The sequence below is a fragment of the Etheostoma spectabile genome, chromosome 24, assembly GCF_008692095.1.
Source record: "Etheostoma spectabile isolate EspeVRDwgs_2016 chromosome 24, UIUC_Espe_1.0, whole genome shotgun sequence".
Classification (NCBI taxonomy): Eukaryota; Metazoa; Chordata; class Actinopteri; order Perciformes; family Percidae; genus Etheostoma; species Etheostoma spectabile.
In genome coordinates, this window is record NC_045756.1 from 8,637,776 (window position 1) to 8,649,065 (window position 11,290).

Sequence of the window (11,290 nt, forward strand, 5' to 3'; positions counted from 1 at the left end):
AGAAAAGACATCTTGATCAAGCAATGCTTTAGAAAATGATGTCGGCTTGCAAGAGAGGTGATAGATATCTGTTATCCGGTACACCTCTTAAATATCAACCCCCCACTTTAACAGCTTTGACAGCAACTGCTTTCCCCCTTGTCAGAGCCAATTGGTTGAGGGATTGCGGCATTGGAACATCTACAGGAGCGACTGGAATCCAGCAATTATCGACAAAGGAAGGAAGGGGGGCCGGGGGTGTATTTGTTAGTGATGTTTGATGTGATTTATCCGACAGCGCCGGGAGTGCATTTAAACGGGGGCCCTGGTGACGCGCTGACATTGACTGAGTCGTGTTATCAATTGGACTCCTCAGAGCGTGAGTGGCTGAGAAAGCCGCTGTCAGGATCTGAGTGACGGTTCATCATAACTACCCCCCCTCCCCCCTTCCCCCTTCCTGGTGAGAGAAGCGAGAAGGAAAGGAGGTAAGATGAGAACGATCTGAAGAAGGAGAGGCAGATAAATCACCTAGGCTTACACAGAATCAGGCTTCTACTCAACTGGAATCACTCGCTGGAGGAGTCTCAGTTTTCAAGTCAAGGGCGAGCGAGACGACCACCATTCAACTCAGAGTCATATAACCATTCCACTGACTCCGAAGGTGTTCGTTTGAGGAAAATTAAGGCATAAAAAACTGCATAGTTCCCTTTTTAAAAACAATCTTTTGCTAGGTTTAGACTGTCACACTGCTCTGGCGTTTCCCCCTCTCATTCCCCCTGCTCTGGCGTTTCCTCCTCTCATTCCCCCGTTCTGGCATTTCCCTCTCATTCCCCTGCTCCGGCGTTTCCTCCTCTCATTCCCCCTGCTCTGGCATTTCCTCCTCTCATTCCCCCTGCTCTGGCGTTTCCCCCTCTCATTCCCCCTGCTCTGGCGTTTTCCCCTCTCATTCCCCCTGCTCTGGCGTTTCCCCCTCTCATTCCCCCTGCTCTGGCGTTTCCGTGCCCCTAAACCGGAGACATTAGGAAACACTTCTGACCCGTTTTGGTTATGAATCTGCGGGGTTGTGACATTTGCCAACACTAACGCGAACGGTTCTCCTCCTGATTGGCTCTCATCGGCCACGACGTCTCGTTCACTGAGACTTAAAGCTACTAACGTTACCGTGGCAACTACAAGCAACAGGTGGAGTCTCCACGCTGCCTCCTGTTCAGATATGAGGTTTGGGCGTGTTAGTTTGAACAGAGATTAGTTCTTCTGCTGCAGAGAATAAAACTCACAGTGCACAGAGATCACTTTGGGCTCAAATCTCCGCTTAAAAAACAAAAATGTTGCGTGGGGAATGTCGCCTCAATCACCAGTTCAAACTCAACATAGTGACTGGATTTCCAGCTAGAAAAACCCTCATCTCTCTCCTCCCTGCATTGTCGTTCACGTTTGTGTCGCTGCGTGGACGTGAACTGTCCTCATGATAACGTGACTTCACTCCCCGAGACGCAAGAAGAAAGCAAAAATATATACTTCTACTTAGGAAAATGACAAAAATACTGTAGTAACGCACAGTGACTTTGATAAGTAACTTTAATCTGATTACTGGTTTGGAAATAGTAACGCGTTAGATTACTCTTTACTGAAAGTGGCATCACTGGTCACTTTAAAGTAGAATGTCATTTTCGCTGCTTACATGAGCTCTTTTTTTCCAGTATGCTGAGGAGCATTTCACACTGGGAAGGCCCGGCTGCTGACAGTTGAGAGCTGTTTTAAAGCTTAGAAAACTAAATGGCCTTTCACTGACTTTCTGCACACCCAATGTATTAAAGTTAGTCTTTATTTTTGCACTGGTTCACAATACTTTTGGAGCAAAAGATGCGTTTACTGTATCGCTCCTCCAGGCATGAAGCACCTTGGGGAAGAAATCTTTTCAGTTGGATTGGAATAAAAAACACTATCTTTCCTGTTAGCTCCTTTGCCTTTATTAGGAGCTCTCGCAGGAGCTTTCTATATAAACAAGTGTTTTTACATAGGAAAACAAAGGCGATACTCAAATTGACATGCTTTTGTGTCTCTTAGACCCCTGAAACATATTTATAACAGTGTATCTTTTATTAAAGATATTTTTGCAGACATTTGCAGCCTTTATTTTGACAGGACAGCTGAAGATATGAAAGGGGAGAGAGAGGGGAAGGACATGCAGCAAAGGGCCGCAGGTCGGAGTCCAACCCGGGCCCCTGCGTCGAGGAGTAAACCCCCATAGGCGCCCGCTCTACCACTGAGCTATCTGGCCGCCCATAACAGTGTATCTTTATATCTTTGTGTTTCATCTCCTTACTTTTATGCCCCGTGCAAAAGCGTTAGTAAAGAAGACAAACATGCAACAAAGTCCACTGTATTTTGGCCAGATTTAACAAAAAGCTGATCCAGTTGCACAAAGTCCAATTTCATTGTTGAACAGTTCAGAAGGACAAAGAAATAAACTGTAAAAGCGAGACAGAGAGTAAATCGCTAAATCAAATGGCATGAAACAAATATAATGTGAAGTGATTTGTCACTGCGTGCAGAGCACCACAGGAAAACAACACATGCAGTATTGTCGTCATCAAGCAACATCTGTGTGCCGGTCAATAATTCACAAATGGGAGCCGGTGTTTCAGTGTAGGTTTTGAAAACCAGGATAGGTTGCACTTATCCCGACCTGGAGCCATGAGAAGGGTTATGGAGCCTCATTAACAATGCATGAGAGCCGCATTCTGAAGCCCCACCAGCGTCCATGCATTTTTTAAGGAAAAATACTTTGCAGAGAGAGGGGTGGCTAACTGTGTTTTGTCTAAAAATAAATAGCCGTATATTTCTTTACTGTTGATCCACCGTAGCCTCGTAAAACTGACACCGACGTGGGTGAGCTGGGAGCGAGGTAGAGCGAGCAACGACTTCTTGATGGATGCGATTATGACTTTGAGCTTTTTGCTTCTTCCTCTTGCACTTCTCCGCTATGCATTCTCAAGAATATTTGTGTGTGCATATTTGTATTTAAATATTTGACATCTGTAGATTGAGGGCTTCACCTCTGACCTTTGATCCTCTTGTTAGATTCTTGTAACGTTGCCAATGCGAGAAGTAAAGCTCATATGACTCTTGCATGCATATTCTCAGAGCAGCTCTCGTCAGCTAATGCCTGGAATAGAAATATATTTTGTGATTTCCCGACTTCTATTCAGAAATATTTATTTGTGCATACAACGTAAAGTGTTGTAGTACTTGAGATTGGTCTTGTTCTTAAGAACGTTCTCAAGACCACATTTTAAAGGTTTCAGATAAAGAGTATCAGTCTCAACCCTTCAAAGCCTCTGTCTTGTCTTGGTCTCAACCCCTCAAAGTCTCGGTCTTAGATCGGTCTCAACCCCTCAAAGTCTTGTCCTTGTATTGGTCTCAACCCCTCCATGTTTCGGTCTTGGATCTGTCTCAACCCCTCAAAGTCTCGGTCTTAGATCGGTCTCAACCCCTCAAAGTCTTGTCCTTGTATTGGTCTCAACCCCTCCATGTTTCGGTCTTGGATCTGTCTCAACCCCTCAAAGTCTCGGTCTTGTCTTGGTCTCAAACCCTCAAAGTCTCGGTCTTGTATCGGTCTCAACCCCTGAAAGTCTTGTCCTTGTATTGGTCTCAACCCCTCCATGTTTCGGTCTTGGATCTGTCTCAACCCCTCAAAGTCTCGGTCTTGTCTTGGTCTCAAACCCTCAAAGTCTCGGTCTAGTCTCAGTCTCAACCCGTCAATGGTTCGGTCTTTTCTCCGTCTCAACCCCTCAAAGTCTCGGTCTTGTCTCCGTCTCAACCCCTCAAAGTCTCTGTCTTGTCTCCATCTCAACCCCCCAAAGTCTCGGTCTTGTATTGGTCTCAACCCCTCAAATTCTCGATCTTGTATCGGACTCAACCCCTCAAGGTCTTGACCTTGTATTGGTCTCAACCCCTCTATGTTTCGGTCTAGTCTCAGTCTCAACCCCTCAAAGTCTCGGTCTTGTCTCTGTCCCAACCCCTCAAAGTCTCGGTCTTGGGACACACTGGTCTCGGTTTAGGTGGTCTTGACTACAACACTAATTTGTTCATTTGCTTCACATATGTACAGGCCTAAGCATATCATACATACATGCAGATTGCCAAAAATAGCAGTTAGAGAGGAGCTGCAGTGGAGGAGGTCTTAATGAGGTAAAGAGGAGCCTGAAAGGCAGCGTTCATCCATAATGCTTTCAAAGGTATACACCTTTCATTTTTATTTCTCTGCATAGTAAATATGAGTCCAACAATGACATTGAAGTGTGACGCTAAATTAATGGAAATGGTATCCCTGTTGTGTCTGCTAATGAAATGTTAGCATTTAAGAAACAGGCATGTTTCAGCAGCTCTGGACTGAAACTGTAAGTAATAACAGCTTAGGGAGGTTCTGGCTTAGGGGGCCCCTGACCCCTTGGGCCCCCGGGCTTGTGCCTGGCAGGCCTGTCTTGGAATCCATCCATGTTAATCAAACTGTAGCTTCAGTTTTAGTAAATAATATGTCGTACAATAACTGTAGGTGGAACTGAGCTTTTGCAAAGCCTTCCAATGTCAACATTGTGTTTGGCTTATAGAGTTCGTAATGTATCTTAATGTGCTGATAATACTGGGAGTTACACAAAATGTGACAAAAGTAATGTGTGGAACTTGTTGGACTATGAAGACAACCTGGACCCGGCTAAAAGTCACCAAATACAGTACATGGCCGTCCGTGGGAACCAGTTCCCAAACCAACCTTGGGAACACCAGGTGTAATAAGAGCCATTTCTTTCAGATGTGATAAAACAATATCAACTTTCAACTGCCCACCAGGGACACATGGAGGATTTTATTCCATCAGGCCTGTCCTCAGAAACAAAATTAGGATTTCTTTGACCGACAGAGGGTAGAGTTTCAACGTGTAGAAACCAACAGATTGCGAAAAATAGTAATGTTGCAAGAATATCCAGCGTTTTGGAGAGCTGTGATCTACTTTCCCACACCTGAATGTGCTGTCCCACCAGTTATTCAGATTTATTAAACAATATATCATGACTGTTTGACTTTGTGTCAACACTCCAAACGTCCGTGGCGGTGTTGGAGCTGTTATGTTGCCGTTCCTGGTTTTAATCATTTTTGGCCGCTTTCCACTTCCTGCCTGAAAAGTGAAACAGCTTAGGAATGTCATTCTTTGAAAAGAAAACAGAGAGGATCCACAGAGGAAGTCCTCCCACAGTCCTCTGGTCACCATGCACGGCTAAACACACACGCACACACGCACACAAACTGTCACACACACACCTCTAGTATGATAGACACACAGGCATGTACGCACACCCATTCTCACACCCACACAAAAAACTCTCCCACACAGTCAAATGGGCACATGTGTGCACACTCACTGACACACCCAGACTCTCCACACGCACACACTTTCTCACTTTTAGACCCACACTGATTTACTCTCTCAAACACACACAAACACAGAGACACACATGCACACACAGAGGGTTGCAGCAGGGCTTGCTGGGAAACATCAGACACCCAGGGAGGAAGGAGGACAGGCTTTTCCCACATTTAGACTCCATGGATACTTCAGATGTCAGGCTAAAAATAGAGTCAATGTTAAACCAAACCAACAGTGAATGAACTCCAGCAACAAGCCTGTCTGCTCTGCACTGCAACACTTTGGCCCGGCATCTAAACACTGGAAACACAGCACAGTGTTTAAGTTGATGCAATCTCAACCACAGTGAAAATTCAGATTCCTGCATTCTGGGATGAACTGCCCTTTTAAACCTGTAGAAATGTCAGGAAAGGTGATGAAAAGTGGAATAACATGAAAACAAATAGTGCTTACATTGCCTTTGTCTCGTTCTTTTTTAATATGAAGAGAAAGGGTAATTTTTTCTCCTCCAACCTGGACCCCATTTCCATATGCCGTATGTATAAATGACTGATAGGAACAACAATCTTTGAAAGTTGTCCAATATTTTACCATAAACACTGTGACCAGCAGCCACAGTAATGTAACCCTATGGGTCAAATGTGTGTCAGATTCGTCGATTTGGTCCACTAATAATTTTGCTTTGCCGCTGACAGACTGAGATTAATATTCTAAGTGTCTGACAACATTATGGAAAGGATCCCTTCAGAGAGAGGCCTTTTTTTAAACCTTTGAGACCTTTCTGTTTAACCAGAAACAGCTCTGAGGTCGCTGGCTTTAAACTCACCAGACTCCATTTAAAAAAACAGCACTTTTAGCTCATATAGATTTTGCGCTAAACTGTGTTTATTTCAACCAAAAAGTGGAAAGATTACCTTTTCTTTCATTGTTTTTTGTTTCTTTTGACTTTGAATGAAGTGTATTTTTCTATGTTAAAATTACTGTTTATTTACATGGAGTCTGGTTGGTTTAGCGAACGCAATTTTGCGGTTGTTTTTTAATTTAAAGGATTTTACTTTTCAACAGAAAGGTCAACCTCCTTAGAAATCCTTTCCATAATGTTGTCAGACACTTAATATTTATACAGAATATTAATCTGAGCCTGACAGTGGCAGAACGACTTCTTTTGTGGACGTAAATCAAGGATGCGCAACTGCTAATACGGTCCATGCTGTAGAAAACAGTTATGTTTTAAGGACCTAATATTTCCCAAAATGGACACAAGCGCACTCGGTGTCTGCATCAGCTGACAGTCATTTTCATCTGCGGTTCATCAGTGACATTACACCTGTCACAGTTCTCAGTTTGTAATATTAATTTCTTAATATTACATTTGACCTGTTGACAGCTCATCTTTATGATTGGAGGTGAAACAAAGTTGGTGTATAATTATAATCACACTTAAAGCTGACAAAATCAACACAGCAGCATGGAGGCTGACTTTTTATATCTCAAAATTAAGTCCTTATTTATAGGCATTGAGCACCTTCATTTTTGGGTGTTGGATCAGTGTTACATTCATATTTTAAGTAGGTAAATAAGACTGATGAATATGAGGGCAAATCAACCAAACATGTATTTATTTCATTAAAAGGATTTATTTATTTTGAACATTACCTTGAAATATTAAGAGCGTATCCATCTTCATTGTCGTGTTTAGTTCCTTAATGTTTGTACCTTCACTGGTTTGGTGAGATGTTACCTTTCGTGTTTACGTATTTGATACCGGGGACCTTTGGGGTTGTCCAAAGTGCCATGCTCCAGGGCACAGTGGCAGCAAAGTTTTTGAAGGAGCAGAGCTTTGTCATTTCCCCTCAGCTGGCATTTCCTTTCAAAGCGCTGACCTTCCAGTCACAAGCCTGTCTCTGCAACTTTCAGCCACTTTCACCACCGCTGCCATTATGCAAAAATAATCTCATTTCACTTTTGCTCACTCTTCCAACTAGCGCCAATTGTCTGACCCAGTCACCGTCTCCAAATAAAAACCCGTCTGGCCTTTTTACATGTTCTCCCTGTTGCCTAACTCAGTCCTGTTCCTGGCACCCAGTCAAGTTTAATTTAGTTCAAGTCTGCGTTGTCCCGTATACGGGCTGAAATCCTGTTAAAACACATAACATGGCAACCAGATATTCACAACGCAGCTGAACCCGTGCAGCGAGTGGACAAGATGATTAAAAGAGCAGAGGGCTTGTGCAGAAGGAGTGTAACGGCCGCATTCGAGCAATAACATCAATACTGGCTTCAACGCAGCAGAGAGAGCTTGTAGAAACCCATCAGCGTCATCATTTAGAGTCGTGTGTATAATAGATACACACTCAACTGCTCCTAACCGCCGAGATTCAGGGCTGGGATGATGTCAGCTTCTGGTGCTGTTTCAAGTCAGATAGCAAGGTCGCATTTAGGCCGCCTGCAGGGTCCAGAGACGCTGCGGCGAACGTGCAGGTCTTTACATTCATTTTGTTTGGAGGTAGAGCGTTTAGGCTACGGAGGGGGTTGCTGCCGCAGGGACACGCAGCTAAATGCAGGAAGAGGGTCTGACTAGTCCAGACCGCATTCTGGGATGGGAGAAACACCTACACTGGTTTAATGGCTTTTTTAAAATAGTCTCAGGAAGGAAGTTGTTCTGGTGGAACATGTGTACGTTCAGAAGTTGTTTTAGTCGTCAACAGAAAACTCAGATTAGACAGATAGTCTAGCTAGCTGTCTGGATTTACCCTGCAGAGATCTGAGGACCAGGTACCCATAGTCCTCAGATTGGACAGATAGTCTAGCTAGCTGTCTGGCTTTACCCTGCAGAGATTTGAGGACCAGGTACCCATAGTCCTCAAAAATCAGAAATAATAAATTAAGGGCAGTGGTGGCCGAAAGGTTAAAGAGGAGAGCTTGTGACTGGGAGGTTGTGGTTCAATCCCCAGACCAGGGATATTGAAAGAGCATCACTACCTCATTACCACCACTGAGGTGCCCTTGAGCAAGGCCCTTTACCCGGTCCAGTGGAGCTGCTCATTGGCCAGCAGATCAGACTGTGGTTGTACTGGGCAGCTTTGTTGTTCTCAATCAACTTACCTGGATAAATAAAGATTTAAAAAAAAGAAATCCACCTGAGTTTACAACGCCAACACAGAGGACTACACACAGGGTCGTCTGTATAGACCCAGACTGACGTACGTCATGCTGCCAAATTCCCACCATTTGTTTGCGGCGTTTTCCACAAACTTAAAAAAGAAGACATTTTTTATGTTTTTATTTCTTTCTTTTTTTTATTGACGACCACTCTCCCTGATTGTTTCCTGGTAGGAACCAACCTCCCTCCTCACGCTCTCCGTCCTGATGCGAGGCGACGCTGGGCTCGTGTGTTTGCTCATTCAGTGTGCAAAACCCCTCTAAATCAGATTTATGTAGTTGCAGACGTCACCTCTGTTCACCGAGCAAAGAGACACCAGAGCGCATTAAGACTTGCCCCGGGGGGAGGGGGGGGACGCGCTACCCTCACGGGTCACTGAGGATTATTGCAGGAATGATCATTTACGTTTTATTCCATTCTGTCTAAATATGTTAACACACTGGTACAAGGCTTCATATTTCCTGTTTTGCCTTCAGTCATAGATGTGAGAAATACTCTGTATTAAATTAAAGAAAACCATGCAATATACTGAGTTATATTGACCTAGACCTAGAGTGCACGTATCCAACTCAAGGCCCTCGGACCAAATCCGGCCCCTCGCTGATTTGGATCCGGCCCGCATATCAGTTTTAGGTTCACAAAACACCTTGACAACAACTTTGCCCCATAAAGTTGTCTTTTTTTTTTTTTTCAACATATTTGGTGTTTTTTCACTTTTTAGGCACTTCTTTTCAACCTTTTGGTCCCATTTTATGACGTTTTCGTCGCTGTTTCCAACACTTTTAATCATTTTCCTAATGTTTTTGACACTTTTCTGGACAATGCTGTTGCTTTTTTCCACCTTTTTTTTCATTGACGGACCTTTTTTAACTGATTTTTGGGGGGATTTATGAGGCTCAGACTGTAAGTGATATGTAAGCTATATGACACCTGCAATAATACAGTCCATATGTTTGACTGAAATTGCCTCTAAAATATAAAGATTGTCCAATTATCAATTGAAGTGAAGTGCGCATTAATTGGTTATGACGTGAAAAGTTTTAAAGTGAAGTCAAAATAACACATTTGACATCACTCATGATCACAGTATGTTGTTCCTCTTTTAATTTGCCATTCGATAAACATAATCACCTTCATCTTCTCATGTGTCAGGGGGCCTGAATTGATAGTGTGACAGTACACTCTGAAATTGAAAACGAAGACACCGCCACTCTTAAAGAACAGATGATAAATTTAGCTTCCCATATGGCAGCGGCATCTGGCATTATGCGAGCGTTGGAGTACGCGGCGGCCGACTCAGCGGAGAGGCCTGCTGCACGCTGACGCCACTGTGCGCCTCTGTGTTTGTTTTTTTTGAAATGCCAAAGATTATCTTTGGCTCCGTGTTGAGATATGTACCTCATTGATGTAACGTTTTACAGATGGTGTAGTAGCTGCCGTGCGTTCAGTGCAGAGAGAGAGAGAGAGAGAGAGAGAGCAAAGAGCCATAATCTCCTGATTTGTGATGACAGGTAGTCTCAAAGCAAAAAGCCCGTGCACACCGTACCTGCAGCGCTGCTCAGTTTGACGGGAGATCAGTGGGCTGTCGACTCCGCTAACAGCCGGGGCGTGTAACAAATCCATCGAAAAGGCACAAGAGACTAACACAAACCTCACACGCAGGCACATGAAAGCATGTGGAGAACAAGGAAACACAACGTCTAGTTCACAGGAAAAACAAGCAAGCAGGTACGTAAGCCTGCAAATGCATTCATAGCACACCCAGGTAGGACCTGAATACAGTATCAGATCCTTTTGAATCCCAAATCAAATCTACTTTGGGTTAGCTTTAGTTTAGAGCAGGAGTGTCAAACTCAACTTCACTAAGGGCCGGACTGGAGAATAAGAATCACGTCCAGGGCCGGACATGCTTTTATTTAAGAGAAAAGACAAATATATTGACTGCACGATATAGTCTTCTCACTTACTGTTTGGGCCTCTTAAAGCCCCCAAAAAGTAAAAAACAAAAAAAGGTTCTTAACCATCATCGTGAAAGTGCCAAAAGGTGAAACAAAAGCAACAAAAATGACAGAAAAAGTCAAAAAGAAATAGTAAAAAGCGACAAATACCTGGTAGGCCAAAATGTATTGTATTGTTAAATTAAATGTGGGCCGGATCTAAATCTGCGACAGGGCGGATTTGGCCTACAGGCCTTTAGAGCGTCTTTCAAAGCTCTTCTTCACTTGTTGGACACAACTAAACTATGCACTCACGTTCTTATTCACGTGTCTGTGAGGGTTCGTGTCAGTCATCCAAGTTGTTTGGCATCCAGAGAAGGCTGAGTTGAAAAATCAACGGACTGAAGTTTTTTTTTTTTAAAGATTTGATTCTGGAGCATTGATGATTTGGCGTTTGGATTCTGTTTGATCATTGTGTTTTTGATTGGTTCAAGTTGGAGTTCTGCCTCAGGAAAAGATGCAGGCAAAAGAGAGAGAGAGAGAGAGTGTAACTATGTAACAGTAGCAGATGCTTGCAGAGGATGTCAACGTGGATGTATCGTGCCGACCGGTGCATCAAACGAGCCGATTGGTTAACCCAACTCCTGTCCAGAGGCGGGTTTGAAACGCAGACAAAAACAGATGTCGCATGTACACACATAGAAGAATCAGTCCCAACCCAGCATACAATGTGACCTCAGGACCGGCGCACGTGCAAGTGTGGCTCCTGTGCACAAAAATACATAC

At 43.8% G+C, this 11,290-nt stretch overlaps 1 long non-coding RNA gene across 1 annotated transcript; it reads left to right on the plus strand.

Annotated features, from left to right (window-relative positions):
• The first annotated feature begins 1,345 nt into the window (after positions 1–1,345).
• LOC116674070 (uncharacterized) lies at positions 1,346–8,202 on the plus strand. The gene is made up of 3 exons (XR_004327945.1): positions 1,346–1,612; positions 6,470–6,473; positions 8,190–8,202. It is a non-coding gene; the product is annotated as an uncharacterized LOC116674070 (long non-coding RNA).
• Positions 8,203–11,290: the final 3,088 nt, after the last annotated feature.